At 35.5% G+C, this 15651-nt stretch overlaps 1 protein-coding gene across 2 annotated transcripts in view; it reads left to right on the plus strand.

The window, feature by feature from the left end:
- Positions 1–15651, plus strand: part of LOC310900664 (uncharacterized protein) — a 191918-nt gene that overhangs the window by 49164 nt on the left and 127103 nt on the right. Inside the window, exon 7 of one of the 2 annotated variants that reach the window (XR_014585323.1) lies at positions 296–7148. The exons of the other annotated variant lie outside the window; for it this stretch is intronic. The gene's annotated coding sequence lies outside the window, so the exon portion shown is untranslated. Of the gene's footprint in view, positions 1–295; positions 7149–15651 lie in introns of those variants that run through there. 2 annotated transcript variants of the gene reach the window in all.

The raw sequence follows: 15651 nt of genomic DNA on the forward strand, positions 1-15651 counted from the left end.
GTAAATAATTAAAACAAGTTTGTTTTGTAAAGAGCATATTGTTTTATGCTATAGATACAAGGTTAGGATGCATGCTACAAAAGAACCAGGACATTCGATCAAAGTAGTGTATCACTTGGTCCTGTTGTGCCAAAGGCCTGACAGCATAATGCTATGATGACTGCATACAGCACTCATACCGATATAACATCTAGCTGTTACTTGAGTATATTTAAAATATTTTCTTAATATCTGTTTATCTCACAGTTATTTTGACACTTTACATTATTTGTATTTACTTTGTCTTTTCATCTAGAATCACAGAATCATTTGGGTTGGAAAGGCCCTCCAAGATCATCAAGTGCAAGCGTTAACCTTTTTTAAATAAAAAGGGAATGGAGGTTAAAAAAAAGGGGGGGGGTTGGTTGGGGGGAGGGTAGATTCCTCGATCCAGTATTACTCTGCTAAGACAATATACTCTGTCCCTTGAAATATAGTACTGCGCACAACTAATAATATGCCAATACATGTTACTTCTGTTAAAATCCGTGTGGACTTCAATTTAAAATACATGCATTGAATTAAAACAATGCATGGTTTCTGGTCCACAACGTGTAGTAGTTACACAGTTTTTGTAATCACTTTGTTGCTTCTTGCCCCAGAGGAAGGAAGCAGTGAGGAGCTACCATCTCTTTTCTGTAGTCTTTGTATTCTTTTAAAGAGGGCAATCAGTATTCTCCCATTAGCATTCCTTGAGAATAATATAAGGTGGAGTGAACTAGGTAAAACTGAGAGTGCTTGGAAGTTTGGGAAATGGTTTGTGCATTACTTTTAATGAAGGAGAAGGAAAAAAAATGCAACTATAAACTATGCTACGAAAGCCTTCAATTTTTTCCTTTGAACTCTAATTGCAAATACGTATCTGTATGATATGATAGAAGCTTCACTAAAATCTTAATAATGCTCATATTGACATTTTAATGTCATGAATTCTGTGACAGTAAAATACAGTTTTCTAACAAAAAAAGTAAAGTTTAAACAATAGTATTGTTAGAATTATTCTGTTATTAGTACTTCAGATGGTGGTCTTATGCTTTATGATTTTCAGCGTGCTTTTGCCGTGTCTCTTGGAATTTCTGAGATTCCCAAATGAATTTAAAGGTTACATTCGGTTTATTATATATATAATATACATAATTGGGTACGTGCATAGAAGATATTTTTAAAAGCTTTTTGTCAAGCTACTATACTTTCTATTAAAAATATTTTTACAAGAAAAACATCTACAAAATGGAATTGTGCTAAAATTTAACTCCTAACAATAGGAATAACGTTGTATCTGATAGTATGAGATATAGTTAACACTTTCAGAGGTGGGGGATGTCCATCTCATTAGCATTCTTCATATGTAGTGGTGCTGTTGGTGGGGGTGTTGAAGTAGGAATGCCATTGTGCTGGGTTCCAGTGTTTGGGGACAAACACTGCTGTGGAAGGAACGTGTGAAAAGGCCATAGTACTGACAGTGAATGAGGAAGGCTGTGCTTTCTGTATGCTTCAAGCAGGGAAGCTGTCATTCACAGGCCTAGCACAGCTAAACAGAGGCCAAAAGAGAAGACTCAAATACCTTTTAAAATGATATTAATGATTTTTAAACATTTTCTTGATTTAGAATTATACTTTATTGAAGCTGTTGATATGTCCTTTACTAAATGATACAAAATGTATATGAACAGGTAAATAGAAGAATAATCTCATTCATTGCCACAGTTAAAATTTACTATGGAAAACGTATAGATATTAATATTTGAGAATCACAAGTTGCTTTAAGTATATTTAAATGGTTTTGAACGTATGTTACTTGCAAGCAAAACTTGAATATGGTAGTTAACAAACATAAGCAGTCCTAAGGTTCTGTTCTGTGTACTTCTGTTTTTACTGCAAGTGTGTTACATGTGGGGATGAGGGGACTGAGCTGGAAGAGCTCAGTCGGAGCTGAGAAGTGACAGGAAATTGTGACAAATGTTCATTAGCTTGATCTAGCAGAACTTACAGTAACAGTAATTAATCATTTGAACCACAGCAAATTACATTAAAGTAATGGAGCTAGTATGCAAAATACCCACAAGAAAACAAGAAAGAATCAAGTTGTTCACTGATTCTTCTATCAAGCTATATTTCTACAGTTTGTATATGGGAACACTAGGTTAAATGTACTGTTTCAAAACAGTATGTTGAACAGCTTTCTGTTATTACTCTAAGCCACATCCAGTAACATCGTAAGGTTTTCATAATTTTGCTATGTAGATCCATACAAAATAATAGTATTTTTAAGTGAAATATTACAATTATTAGAACAAAGAAAGAAAAAACTATTTTTCTGTTTTCTTATGCCATTCTTTTGAAACTGCTGACTCAAGTACTGGGGTTGAATACCTCTAGGATACATGAACAAAAGCTTCTCTCCATAACTTTTCATTTTGTACACTGTAAGAAGCATGACTGTCCTGACTATTCAGTTGGCTTTCCACAGATTTCAGTAATTAAATTGTGTTAATTTCTAATGATTCTTTTTGCCTTTTTTTTTCCCCTTATAAATAAAATATAAAGTAGCTGTTATGTGGAATCACTTTTCAGTGGTTTGGGTTGGGAGAAACTAACAAAATGATATATTTTATTGGCCAAGTATTTTTAAATCAGTGTGTGTTTCATATAATTTTAAATCCATATGAGTTCATAGAATTATCAGAAAACTGCATCAAAGTATACTTACCCTGTTTGTAATGCTGTTTTGAGAAAACAAGATTATATTGTAGTAAAGCAGTCATAGTAATTATTAGATAGTATTGAAAGAAAAGGAAGAAATTCACCAAAATGTTTAAGGTGATTTCCAGTTCAACCCTAGCTTCCATTTGTGCTTTTAGTGAACAGCCTCTGTTCAGTAGTACCACACCCCCAATTTTTTTAAACTTAATATTTAAGTTTCTTCTTGATTGCAGCTTCCACTTGTCTAATTTTATATGACATTGACTCACACTCTTGAAGAGGTGTTAAGTATCTTTATTTCATTCTTCATAGGTCACACAAAAATAGAATTTTTTGTCTGTTTGACCTGTGTAGGGACCACTCAAGAAATAATTCCATGTTAAAGTAAACTTTGTGTAAGGCAGGATTTTATACGGAAACTGTAATATCTCAACATAGCTTCTCATTAATGGAATATAAAAATAATGCTGCAGTAATTCTGCAACTGAAAGAGAAAACTGCCCTCTTGATAGTTCAATAAGTGATTCTTAGGATGTTGTATTGTTTATAGGTTTGAGTGATGGTTGAATTTTTTCCCACAACTGAACTGCATTCTACTTACCAGAAGTATTTTAAGAACCTTAAACTTGTGTCTTTTTCTAAGTGTCATGCCTTGAGCAGGCCTAACATCAGTTAAATGAAGTGAAAATTGCATTCTTGTCTTGATAGAGATGAAAATGGATTTCTGGTCATGAAATAGATGTAGTTGTCACTTTTTTAAAAAGGTGTCAGCAGTTTGCTTCAGCAAGTAAGGTGCCAATTCAGTATGACAGTAAACTTGTGATCTGAGCAATCAATAAAATGCTTCAATAACTTCTGCTTCATTACACTTATAATAAGAGGCTATAGATCTGTGGCACATAAAATGTTGATAAAGAGGATATGTAGGGACTTAGTGTGACATTTTGTTTTAGTAATACAGTAAGTGCAATGTTGCCATCTAGAGTTTGTGCATAGGTAATTATTCTGAAAGCAAAAGCTGTAGTGACAAATAAACACTGATATTTCAAAGCCCTATTTATTTCCATCACTTAGTGGCATGTATGCCTGTCTATATGGAATAGTTCATTTGTCTTGTCACAAAATTGTTTAGGTCAGTTGAAGTAAGACAATTTTTGCTATTTTTCTGCTTTTTTCTTTGGCAATGTGTAAAAACATGAGGACTTGTTTTCCCTAAACCAATATTTAAATGCATTGAAGAAACAATTCTCATCTAAATAATTTAGTTGTTCCCAGCAACTTATAAAATTATAACATTACATTGATTTGATTTGACACCTGTAAGGGGGATAACCAAAGCTTTGTAATCACAGTGAGTTAATATTGTGATATTTCAGATTCTGACCAAGTGTTCTTTCAGTTGATTTATGTATTATGAGACCATAAATGGCTCCTGCTGATTTTTCATAAACATACATTGTAGGAGAATTGTCTCTGAGCTGTTTATCTTGTAAGAAAATTATTTTGATATGTTAACTAGTTGTTTTGTGTTTTGTTTTGTTTTTTCTCTTTTTAAAATGGTTGGCACTTGATAGATACAACATATAAACAGTTTTTGCTATATGCCATATTACATTTCAAATTAAAAACAAAACAAAACAAAAACAATTTAGATCTGGAGAGAATTTTACTTCCCAGGGAAATGATTGGAAATCCTAAATTCTTCTGAGATGTATTTTCAAAAGATGTGGGATCAACAGTTGTGTTTAGAAAGCATGAAGGATGGGTTTGTCAAATTCAGTTATCACACGGTGTTTTACCTACTTAAAAAGAAAAAGTGGATGAGATTATTGAGAACTGGGTATTTACAAACTTTTTTTTTTGTATAGAAAAGGCTAATTTGAGTAAGTGCACAGATACAGCACGTTTATGAAGAAGATGACTGATGACTTTTCCTTTTTTAAGCAGCAAGAAATATATTCTGTTTTCCCTTCTACTTTGGTCTGTATGTTATAAAGAGTTTCTCTTTTGAATTTCAGAGCATTATAGTAACTTGGGTGGCTATAGTACTTATGCTTCCTGTTTTCAATGAGGTATCTCTTGCTCTGATGAGGTAGTTTGCTAACACTGTCCTCTGCTTTTTCACCATACTTTAAGAATTACTTCTGTTCAGAGAACATAGTGGTGAGAGAAAATGGTGGAAATCTGTCTCAAAATATGGGGAGGGAGTGTAATGAATACTTTGAAAATGTTTCTGGATTGTTTGTCACCATGAATTTCCATTGTTTTTTGCTTCTTCCTGTTCAGACGTGAATGTTTGCTACAGAAACATGATTCATGTTAAAAAATTAGATAGTAGTCAAAATGTAAACCACAGATGGGCGATTGTTTGTTTGGTTGGTTTTGAAAATTAGAAATTAGGCAACCATTTGGGACTAATAAAGTTATAATAGCAAATGCCAATGTCTTTGTCCAATGCATTTGCCACTCATATTTGGTTAGGACTCAATGACCACAAACCAGCTCACCTTTTGAAGATGTGATGCTCTGAGTGCCTCCTGCATAACCAAGTGAATCCAAATGGAACGTGGGTTCTTTGGTGATGACTGGGAAGGAAAGGGAAAAGGAATTTGCTACTTCCCATTTTATTGCCAGTCTTGCAATGGCATTATCACAAAATGATACCTGAACCTGTTTGAAATTAAAACATCTCTGCACAGAACTATGAATTTGACTTTTCTGAGCATTCAGCAGTCATAGACTCAAAAGTCTTGCGATTTGATGGCATATAAGGTAATATTGATCACCTGAATCTGGGTTCTAAGGATTTACCAAATGATTGAATTCCTGGATTTTAGGTGTCTTTACATGCTGTTAGATTCTATCAGTAGTTCATCTTGGACTACCTTTCTTTCCTTAGGGATTTTACAAGGTTAAATTACGTCAGGTTTACCACAGACTAAAAGTGAATACAAGTTCACTCATTTGGCTCAGTTGACAAGGGTAGATTGTTAAGCAAAGTAATTTGAATGTGTGTCTGTGTCTGGGGGCACTAAGAAAATCCTCGAGTATTACCGGGTTTACAATAAAATTCTGAGTTTTCAGTTTTGTTATATTATTTTGGATTAAGAAATATTAAATATATCTACCGGGTAGATACATTGACACATAGATACATTGTTCATAAATATTCTGTAAAACTATGTATTTTTGTACAGAAAAGATTGAATCAAGGTTAATTTCAGATGTATCGTATTAGAGTTATGTAAGGAGACAACTAAATGTGGACTGCCTTCCTGCATGAAGATGGGACTGTATTTGCAATAATGTCATATCTTACTTAAGTGCAGCACTGACATTTCCCCTTATTGTGAGTTAAATGAATGCTGTACAATTGTTAGATCTACTCTTTGAGTTAGTTCTTCAACTAAGCTTATTAGAAGTCATTCAAATAAAAAATAGAAGCTCAATTTCGAACTTTCTGAATATACTGAAAATAAATCATTGCATCTTACAACTTCAAAAGTAATTACAGAATTCTAGTGCTAAAGTCAGTGGAAGTAGGTTTGACAGATTTTCTCTAAATTACTCAACCACCTACAGGTATTATTGCCAAGATTCTTTTGAAATAAGAATAAATTTTATAGAGTTACAACAGCAAAGTGAAAGAGTATGTTTGATAGATTCCCTGAACAGTTTCAACACCCACAGGTATTATTTGTAAGAAAACAATCATGCAGAGTCTTCAGCTGGTTAGAGAGGGCACAGCTTTCCATCTTCACCTGACATCCTATCTGTTCTCCCCACATCCTGTGCCCCCTGCCTACCACCCACTCCTCCCAAAACAATGCTCACCAAGAGAGTTTTGTGTGAATGGACAAGAATATGAATGTTTTTTCAAAGAATCTGAACAGTATAGAAAACACATTGTTTGTGGGTGACGAAAAGGCTTGAGGTGGGTGAAGAAAAACTGTCTTTAGGATTGATTAGTACTCTTCGCTTTCTTTCCTAATTAATCAATGTTATTCTTTAATTGTTGGAAACTCTCAAAGGTAATTATTCACTGGCTTAAAAGCTGAGCATGAGAAAAAAGACCCCAAATACAAAATTGAATATTTTATTTGCTTTATTTTTCTCTTTTTAATTTGATTTGCATATGCCATTTTCTGTGGTGGATTGTTTTTGTTTGTTGTCAATTATTGTAAATAATTGAGTCCTGAAATATTCCACATGGGTTCTGTAGAAACATTACATAGGCTTCAGCTAGTTAAGCTTTAACATGAGGCCCTTGACTCTGTAAAAACAAAACATTATGTAGTTGTGCATTGCTCATAGATGCTTTTTTTGTACTATAACTTCCATAAATTCATATTCATTTTTTCCAGTAATGCCCAAAAGAGCCCAAAAGACCAGATAGTGCATACACTAGATTTATTGCATGTCACACAGATGTAGTTTTCTGTAGCTTGTAGTGTAATTGTATTAGCTTACTATTTTATACTTTCAAATTTGTCCTTTTCTACAAAGCTGTTTTCTTTTAGCTTGTTTTCATTCTTTACCTTTTTATAGTTTTCTGCATCTATTGTTTTGATTCTTGATTACTTACTTAAAATCAGTATTAATAAAATAAAAATTACCATTTAAAAACTAAACTAACTCAGTTTCTTAGAATAAATTAGGGGTGGAAGTCAAAATTGTGTAATCAATTGACTATGACTTGCCAGTTTGAAGGACATTAAACAAATTAATTTTCTTCTCTTTCAATTTAGCAGTTGATGCTAAATCTTTTTTTTTTTCTGAACAGTTTTTTTGTAACCCTTACACTGAAAAATAGAGCAACACTTTATTTAAGTTTGTACATCTAAAAATAGTTAAGTGTTAGACTGCCAGACTGTGCTGACTTAAGCAAACCTTTTCCTGAGTGCATCCAGAACATCAGAGAATTCTGTTCTCCTGTCTCAGAGAGCTGCAGCCATGTGGTGTTCAGGTCTCATTTATAAGCTGCAGTCTTTTGTCCAGAATTAGTCATAAACATCTGTATGCTGGCACTGTTCAGGCATAGCCACCAGCCTCATTTTCTCTTCCAGCTTGGTCTTTGCATGTTATCTTTTGCTCAGAGACACTGAAAATTTCAGTATTCCTATCTACTCCACTATATCATTCCAACAACTGGAGAGATTCATCATCTGACATATTCTGTAGGTTTCACTTTACTGAGTGGCAGCTAGTGTGTTGTTAGTTCTGTACTTTTCTCATAAATTCATCTTTCGGGAATCAAAGAAGGATTTTACCTTATTGGACTTCCCCTGAACAGATCTCAGTGTTCAGATAACAGTTAGAAGACCGTGAAACAAAAACATGTTGCAGCTTGTGCCATGAATTAAAGGGTTATTTTGCTATGGTTGTGACTCCTTTTCTACCATCATAGGAAAGAAACCACATGCAGATATTTGTCATTGTAAATTTTTGCCCCGAGCCAGCACAAGTCTGTTTCATATAGCTAAGTCATCTGAGTTCTGTGCCATCCATCAAGATGTCACAATCTTGTGTCTTGTATTCAAAAAATGATTTCACATAATCTCTAGGTAAGTGGGAATTTTTTCTTTCCCAGTTTATGCCCTTGAGTCTTAAAGACAACAACTGTTCAAAGTAAAAGTGAGGTTCCATTTGGCTAACTGGCAGAATATATGGATATTATCTAACAGTATTTCTATATATTGATTGCAAACCTGAGCTGGCCTCTTTTTCAAAGTTGCCAACTATTCACTTGTGCAGAAGTAAACTTTCTCCTTAGCACAGCCTGATGTGATTGCCAAGGCACTTCAGAAGAGGAGTGAAGGAACTTCAGCTTGCCGTGCCCATTTGGACAAACCCAAATATACACCTCTTCCTAGTGTGCAGTGATTGGGTACGTACTGTTACTCTGCTGTGACTATGTCGCATCTCCACAGAACCATTTTCACCCATGTCCTGGTGTTGTTTGCCAGTATGAAGGGTCAATTATGTTAGTTACCAGAATTCTCACAGTCCTTATTTGTGCAGGTAGCCCAAAATACAGGTTTTCTGCAAGAAGTTAAATGAATGTATAGAGTAAGATCAGAAGCATGTCATGTTTTAGTCTGTTTCCCAGAATGAGCCATGAACAATTGTTTAACTACAGCGTGGATGGCAGCAAATGTCCTTAAATTTATATACGTCAACATTTTTGTGTTAAAGTTTGCTTGCAGTCCATTATGACTACTGATCCTGATATCTCTGGTGTCAGAAGGGGAAGGACTATGTAGAAGGAGGAAATGCTATGTAAAGAAGGAAAAAATGATCCTCTAAGTGTATAATCTTTTATATTGTGCAAAGTTTAAGCTTCAATATATAAAATTACTCAAATATTTTCTGGGGGTGGAGAATGAGAGAAAAAAACACGGGGGGGGGAAGCTAAAAACAATGGACGTTCACATTAATTGTTTTGACATTTATTAATATGCAATTTAGAGAACTATATTTAAAAGGTAAACTTTGTGGCTACACTGGGTCAGTGAAACACCTACTTGGCATCTGTTTCAATGCATCCAATTAACCAGGTAAGAAGTGAAGTTAGAAAGCTTAAGTGAGAATTAAATTTGAGAGATTGACTGCAGGTAGTTCAGTTTTGAAATTTGTTTTTATTCATAGTTTGGATTATAATTGTAATTGTGTTATAGTATTGTGCTCTTTGATCTAATATGGAAAATCACAGGTGAAAATACAGTGTAATATATGTATTACTATAAGGGAACAATTTTCCTGATATAAATGAACTAACTACCTAGTTATGGAATCAGCAATGTAAATCAATGTCCTGGCAAATACAAAAATATTACATGAATTCTATCTACTAGAACTGCAACAGAAAGAGATAATGTTTCTTTTCATTCTCTCCCCACTTTTTCAAACTCCTCAGCTTTCTGGAAAAGCTAAATAGGCACCGCACTGACCAACTGCTTGAAAACAGCATATTTTTCTGGAAAACTTGTCAAAAAGTGCTTATCAAAAATAGAATAAGTCACTGACAAGATAACAGTCAATTGTGAGTTACTGAAGTAGTTTTTAAAATGTTGTCAGTGAAGTACAGCAATGGAATTCTACTGGTAAAACTAAGTGCTTTAAATTCAGTAGTGTAATTAGTCACTTCAGTTAAGCATGTACATCACTGATTTGCTAAATTGTGTTTATATGTATAACACTCGAAAGTATGACAATCCATTCTTGCTGTTTGTATTAAATATTTATTCAATATTTACTTATTTTTTATTTTAATATAGATTAAATGATTATAGATTAAATTATTAAATATAAAGGTGATCAGGTAGAAAAAGGAAAGAAATATTTTATAAGCAGTTTCGTCCACTCTTTAATGACTTATAGAAGGAAAAACAGTCTTGAAGATCTGATGTAACCATCACTCTTTAAAAGGCACAGAATGATCTAATGTCTTATTTTTCAAGTTCTGTGCAAGAGGACAACTGAACCTATCTTGCTTAAAAACTCAAAGAATTTAGATAATTCACAACAAGCATGTTAAATCCTGCACTAACCTGGTTTTGCCCTGCCAGTTGCATATAGCACAGATATTTATGGAAACAAGTTTGTATAGGCAACCAAGTGTCTGTTGAATGCTTTATGGATAAGCACGTATCTTCCAAGAACCAGAAAATACCATTAACAAGTCTGTAAAATAAGGAAACAGGCAATCAGAGCTGCTTCTATTTGACATAACTGACAAAAATCTTTTGTTGATTAAATAGGAATGTGACTCTAAGTCTTCCAAATAACTGCAGACAAATAAAAACTAGGATCACTGTTGTATTTATCTGCCAGAGATACTTTTAAAAAGTCTGGTCTGAACTGAGGCTTTGAAAATGCAGAACTGAAAAGGACCATAAGGTCAGCATCAGTCTTGTGCTACAACCAGGATCCGTATTACAGATTCACACAGATTCACAGATTTCTCTAGGTTGGAAGAGACCTCAAGATCATCGAGTCCAACCTCCGACCTAACACTAAGTACTCCACTAAACCGTATCCCTAAGCTCTACATCTAAACGTCTTTTAAAGACCTCCAGGGATGGTGACTCCACCACCTCCCTGGGCAGCCCGTTCCAATGCTTAATAACCCTTTCGGTAAAGAAGTTCTTCCTAACATCCAACCTAAAACTCCCCTGTCGCAACTTTAGCCCATTCCCCCTCGTCCTGTCACTAGGCACGTGGGAGAATAGACCAACCCCCACCTCTCTACAGCCTCCTTTCAGGTAACTGTAGAGAGCGATGAGGTCGCCCCTGAGCCTCCTCTTCTCCAGGCTGAACAAGCCCAGCTCCCTCAGCCGCTCCTCGTAAGACTTGTTCTCCAGACCCCTCACAAGCTTGGTCGCCCTTCTCTGGACTTGCTCGAGCACCTCCATGTCCTTCCTGTAGCGAGGGGCCCAAAACTGAACACAGTACTCGAGGTGCGGCCTCACCAGAGCCGAGTACAGGGGCACAATCACTTCCCTCGACCTGCTGGCCACACTGCTTCTTATACAGGCCAGGATGCCGTTGGCCTTCTTGGCCACCTGAGCACACTGCTGGCTCATGTTCAGCCGACTATCCACCAATACTCCCAGGTCCCTCTCGGCCAGGCAGCTTTCCAGCCACTCATCTCCCAGCCTGTAGCTCTGCTTGGGGTTGTTGCAGCTCAGGTGCAGGACCCGGCACTTGGCCTTGTTGAACTTCATGCAGTTGACCTCAGCCCATCGGTCCAGCCTATCCAGATCCTCCTGCAGAGCCTTCCTGCCCTCGAGCAGATCGACACACGCACTTAGCTTGGTGTCGTCTGCAAACTTACTGAGGGTGCACTGGACGCCCTCATCCAGATCATCAATAAAGATATTAAAGAGGACCGGCCCCAGTACCGAGCCCTGGGGGACTCCACTAGTGACCGGCCTCCAACCAGATTTGACTCCATTCACCACAACTCTCTGGGCCCGGCCATCCAGCCAGTTTCTAACCCAGCGAAGCGTACGCCAGTCCAAGCCCCGAGCAGCCAGTTTCTCGAGGAGAATGTTGTGGGGAACGGTGTCAAAAGCCTTACTGAGGTCAAGGTAGACCACGTCCACAGCCTTTCCCTCATCCACCAAGCGCGTCACTTTGTCATAGAAGGAGATCAGGTTCGTCAAGCAGGACCTGCCTTTCATAAACCCATGCTGACTGGGCCTGATCGCCTGCTTGCCCTGCAAGTGCCGCGTGATGACCCTCAAGTGTCAAGTGTCATATTATATGACACTTACTTGATCAAACTCTTCTTAAAAAAGCTAAGTGGGATTCCTACTCTCAGTTTTTCTATAGTGAGGCTGTATGGGAGGTTCAGTCCTCCAATGGTTAAAAGGGTTAATTTCCTTTCTGAAAGTTTTCATGTCCGTTTAATATCCATCCATTTCTTTCTGTTTTGCTGATCATTACTCTGAAAAAGCTCTGAATCCTCCTTGTTGTTTACCTCCTTTCCATATATTTTTAAACAGCTTTCATATCTGTTTTCAGCCTTTTTTCTTTTTATTTCCTTTTTTTTTTTTTTTGCTAGGCTAAGCCAAATTCTTGCTTCTTGCTTCCTCTTGTGTTTTATACTCTTCAGTGCTGCAATGATGACAGTACTCCTTATCTACATCCATCTTGAGACTTACTAGAACATAAGAAAAAGATGCATATTATTTCAAACTATTTCATGGCTTCTTAGGGTGCTCTGTAATATCATGGATTTTTTTTTTCATTTTTTAAACAGAAATTATATTCATTATTCTTTAGTCATGCGACGGTCCGTCTGCCTTTAAAAGCCTGTTAAAAGTATGTGTTAATGGATATTTGAGTACACACAGCAGCTGGTTCAAAATTCTAAAATGAAGTTTGTTTTTTTTTTTTATTGTCCTCAATGTATTAAATATCTTGAGTTTTACTTCTAGGTCAGACTGTGTAATATTTCATCATTAATGTACAGTGCTACCTTACCATATTTATTCTTCTGTCTTTTCTGAGAAACTCATGCCTTTTAATTTTTGCATGTCAGTTCTAATCTTTCACTGTGGTTGCAACCTCTGTAATATAGAATTTCATATTGTGTGCTAATTCATCATGTTTTTGTTTTGTATATCAGGCTTGACATTAGTATCAACCACTGGGATTTATACAGGTCACATGCAGTTTTCTAGTCAAATAAGACTTTAATAGTTCTTTCAATATCCACTTAACCTTTTAGATTAATATCTTCTAAAATGTTGTCTATTCCGCTGTCTGTTAAAACTAAATGTAAAAATAATAAAAAACAATTTTCCCATTTTCCAATTCTTAACAGTCATATTTACAAGTAAAATGTGAGTGGAAGTCAGATTATATGATTTTTTTTGAATGAGTTCTGGGAGACTAAATATGATAGGACTTCCCTTTGAAGCTCTGCATAAGTTTATTACAATAATTATTTATAGTAATAAAATTAATACCATGTCTGTTATCCAAAAAGTTATATTTATGACATAAAATTCATATATTATTTAATATACATTAATGAATATGAAAATATTTGGAAGGATCTGTGTAGTAACAGAGTTGGGCTTTCATGTGTAGATCCTTCAAAAGTTCAAAATATAAGAAAGCCTAGTTGTTCCTCATTCTTTATTTCTCAATTCCTTGCCAACTTTGTCAATCCTATTTTTTTTCCTGAATATACTTTAAAAAATCTTTTTACTTTTTAGAATTTATTTATTTATTTATTTTACTTCGTGGCACGTTTGTATTTGTTTGAACTTGATAAATATGGATGCGTTGTATGTATGGTACTTGCTGATAAGGGAGTTATAATCTGTTTTGTCGAAATTCCAACTGATAGGTAATTAAGCATGCGAGTAGTTATGCTGGGAACAAGACTGAAAAACTGAAAGGTGTATGTTGCTTACTGCTTGTTTAAAGGGCAGAGTTATTTTCATAGATTGCTTCAGTACTCGTGGTATTGGGAGTTGCATTATCTGCTGTCCCAAAGTTTGTCCCATCTTGCCACTGAGATAGAAGACCTAAACAGTTTTGCTTCTTCACAGGGTACTCATTTGCCTATAGAAAGTTAATTTGTTAACTGTATATAAGCCATTGATTAATTTGGGCAGTCTTCTGATTATATATGTCAGTCATACCGACTTAATTGATTCTAGCTTGTTAAAGAGTTTATAATTCATTCTCCCAAGTGAACGTAGGTTGTGTATCTTATTAGCATTGAACATGAGTGTTTAAGAATACCATTTTCCTCAGAAAAATAAAGAATTGTGTAGCAGAGAAATTCCTATATACATCGACAAGGCTTATATTTGTTATATGAACCCTTCTCTGCTTTTGTGAGCAAAACAAGAAAATGAAACCAGTGCCTACATCTTTTTTATGCTAGGCTAATAGACAGCCCCTGCAGCCCTATGTAAACCACAAAAAAGCAGCAGTTGTAGTGTTTATGATACTTCAAAACCTTAAAGAATACAGGTTCTTACTTTGAAATCGCAGTAGATATAAGGTGCTCTGTTTTCTCTGTGATCATTGAAGTTAATTTTGTAGTTGTAGTCTTATCTAGAATAGGTGTTACATCAGATGAAGTAATGCTGTAATGCAGCTAAGCGCTATTTTTTTGATACTTCCAGAATGCAGAACAGGGGCCATGGTCAAAGACATTTACGAAGGTATTTCAAATTAAGAATAGATTCCTCCGGGCCTTGGCTGTGAGTGGAAACAGACTCCAGCGATGAGGTCCCACTGCAAATGGCAAGGGAGATTCTCAGGCCTGGTTAGGAAGATGCTATTTTGAAATGCTTCCAACTCCTTCTGTGTGAGATGTTTTTTTATATGATCAAAGTTCCATCAGGTATTCTGTTGCCTAGTTATCACCAGTCCCTTGGACAGTTTAGGTTGTGGTCAGCACTTTGTCCAGGTGAAGGGCTTGGACAATATACAATCAATCAGATGCCCTGAAAATCTTCAGTGGATCAGATCTGTAAGAAACTGTATGTTGAAGTTTTAACTCTTTCAGATTTGTTAAACCACCTGCCTAACCCACATTACTGTATTCAATATTGTATTTTTTCTCCTCTTCTCCTGTTTCTCTGAGTTTTCTCTAAATAAAATTATATATTTCTTATGTCACATAAACTAAAATTTAGTTTTGAAGATTACTGCAAATGTCACTGAACAGTGGACATTACATGCAGGAAAACAACCTGATGTCAGGAGATATAACAATCAAGGGACTATTTTCCAATGCCAATAGCATTTACATTGTTTCTAAATTATGTGAATTTTTGTCTGTAGGAAACCTACCATCTTTTAAGGACATGTGTAAATAAAGATGATTCAGGCCTTAATTATTTTTTAAAACTATGTTCAATATAGAAAGCAGATTTTGTGGAGAGAATTACTCCTGTTTATCTTACAGATGTATATTATTGCTCTGCTTACTTTGTAAAATATGTGCAGTATTCTTCTACAGGAAGTAATTTCCCTAAAAACTTCTTTTCACATAGAATTTAAAACACACAAATACATTGGTATGGTCACTAGTTTATTTGCCACATTTGGCTCACTGTCAGAATAATATAGTTGAATTTTACAACACTTAACTTTTTTTTTTTTTTCTCTTTCCCCTGCATGGGGTTATACATAGCTCTTTCTCAGAAAACTTGAGGGGGTGCACACTTCTTATCAGCATCATTTACTTTATCCTTAAAGGAAAAATCATGCTACACATAGTGAGAATATATGCAAGTATTACAATTCTATTCAGCCTCAAACATTGGACCAGTCTTATGGCTTCTCTTTGAATGCCAGTCACAGGCTGCAGATACCATGCAATAATGCAATAATAATCATATATTTTTCTAGGGCTGGCATCTGGCTGCTCTG

This window comes from Anser anser (assembly GCF_964211835.1).
Source record: "Anser anser genome assembly, chromosome: 5".
Lineage (NCBI taxonomy): Eukaryota > Metazoa > Chordata > Aves > Anseriformes > Anatidae > Anser > Anser anser.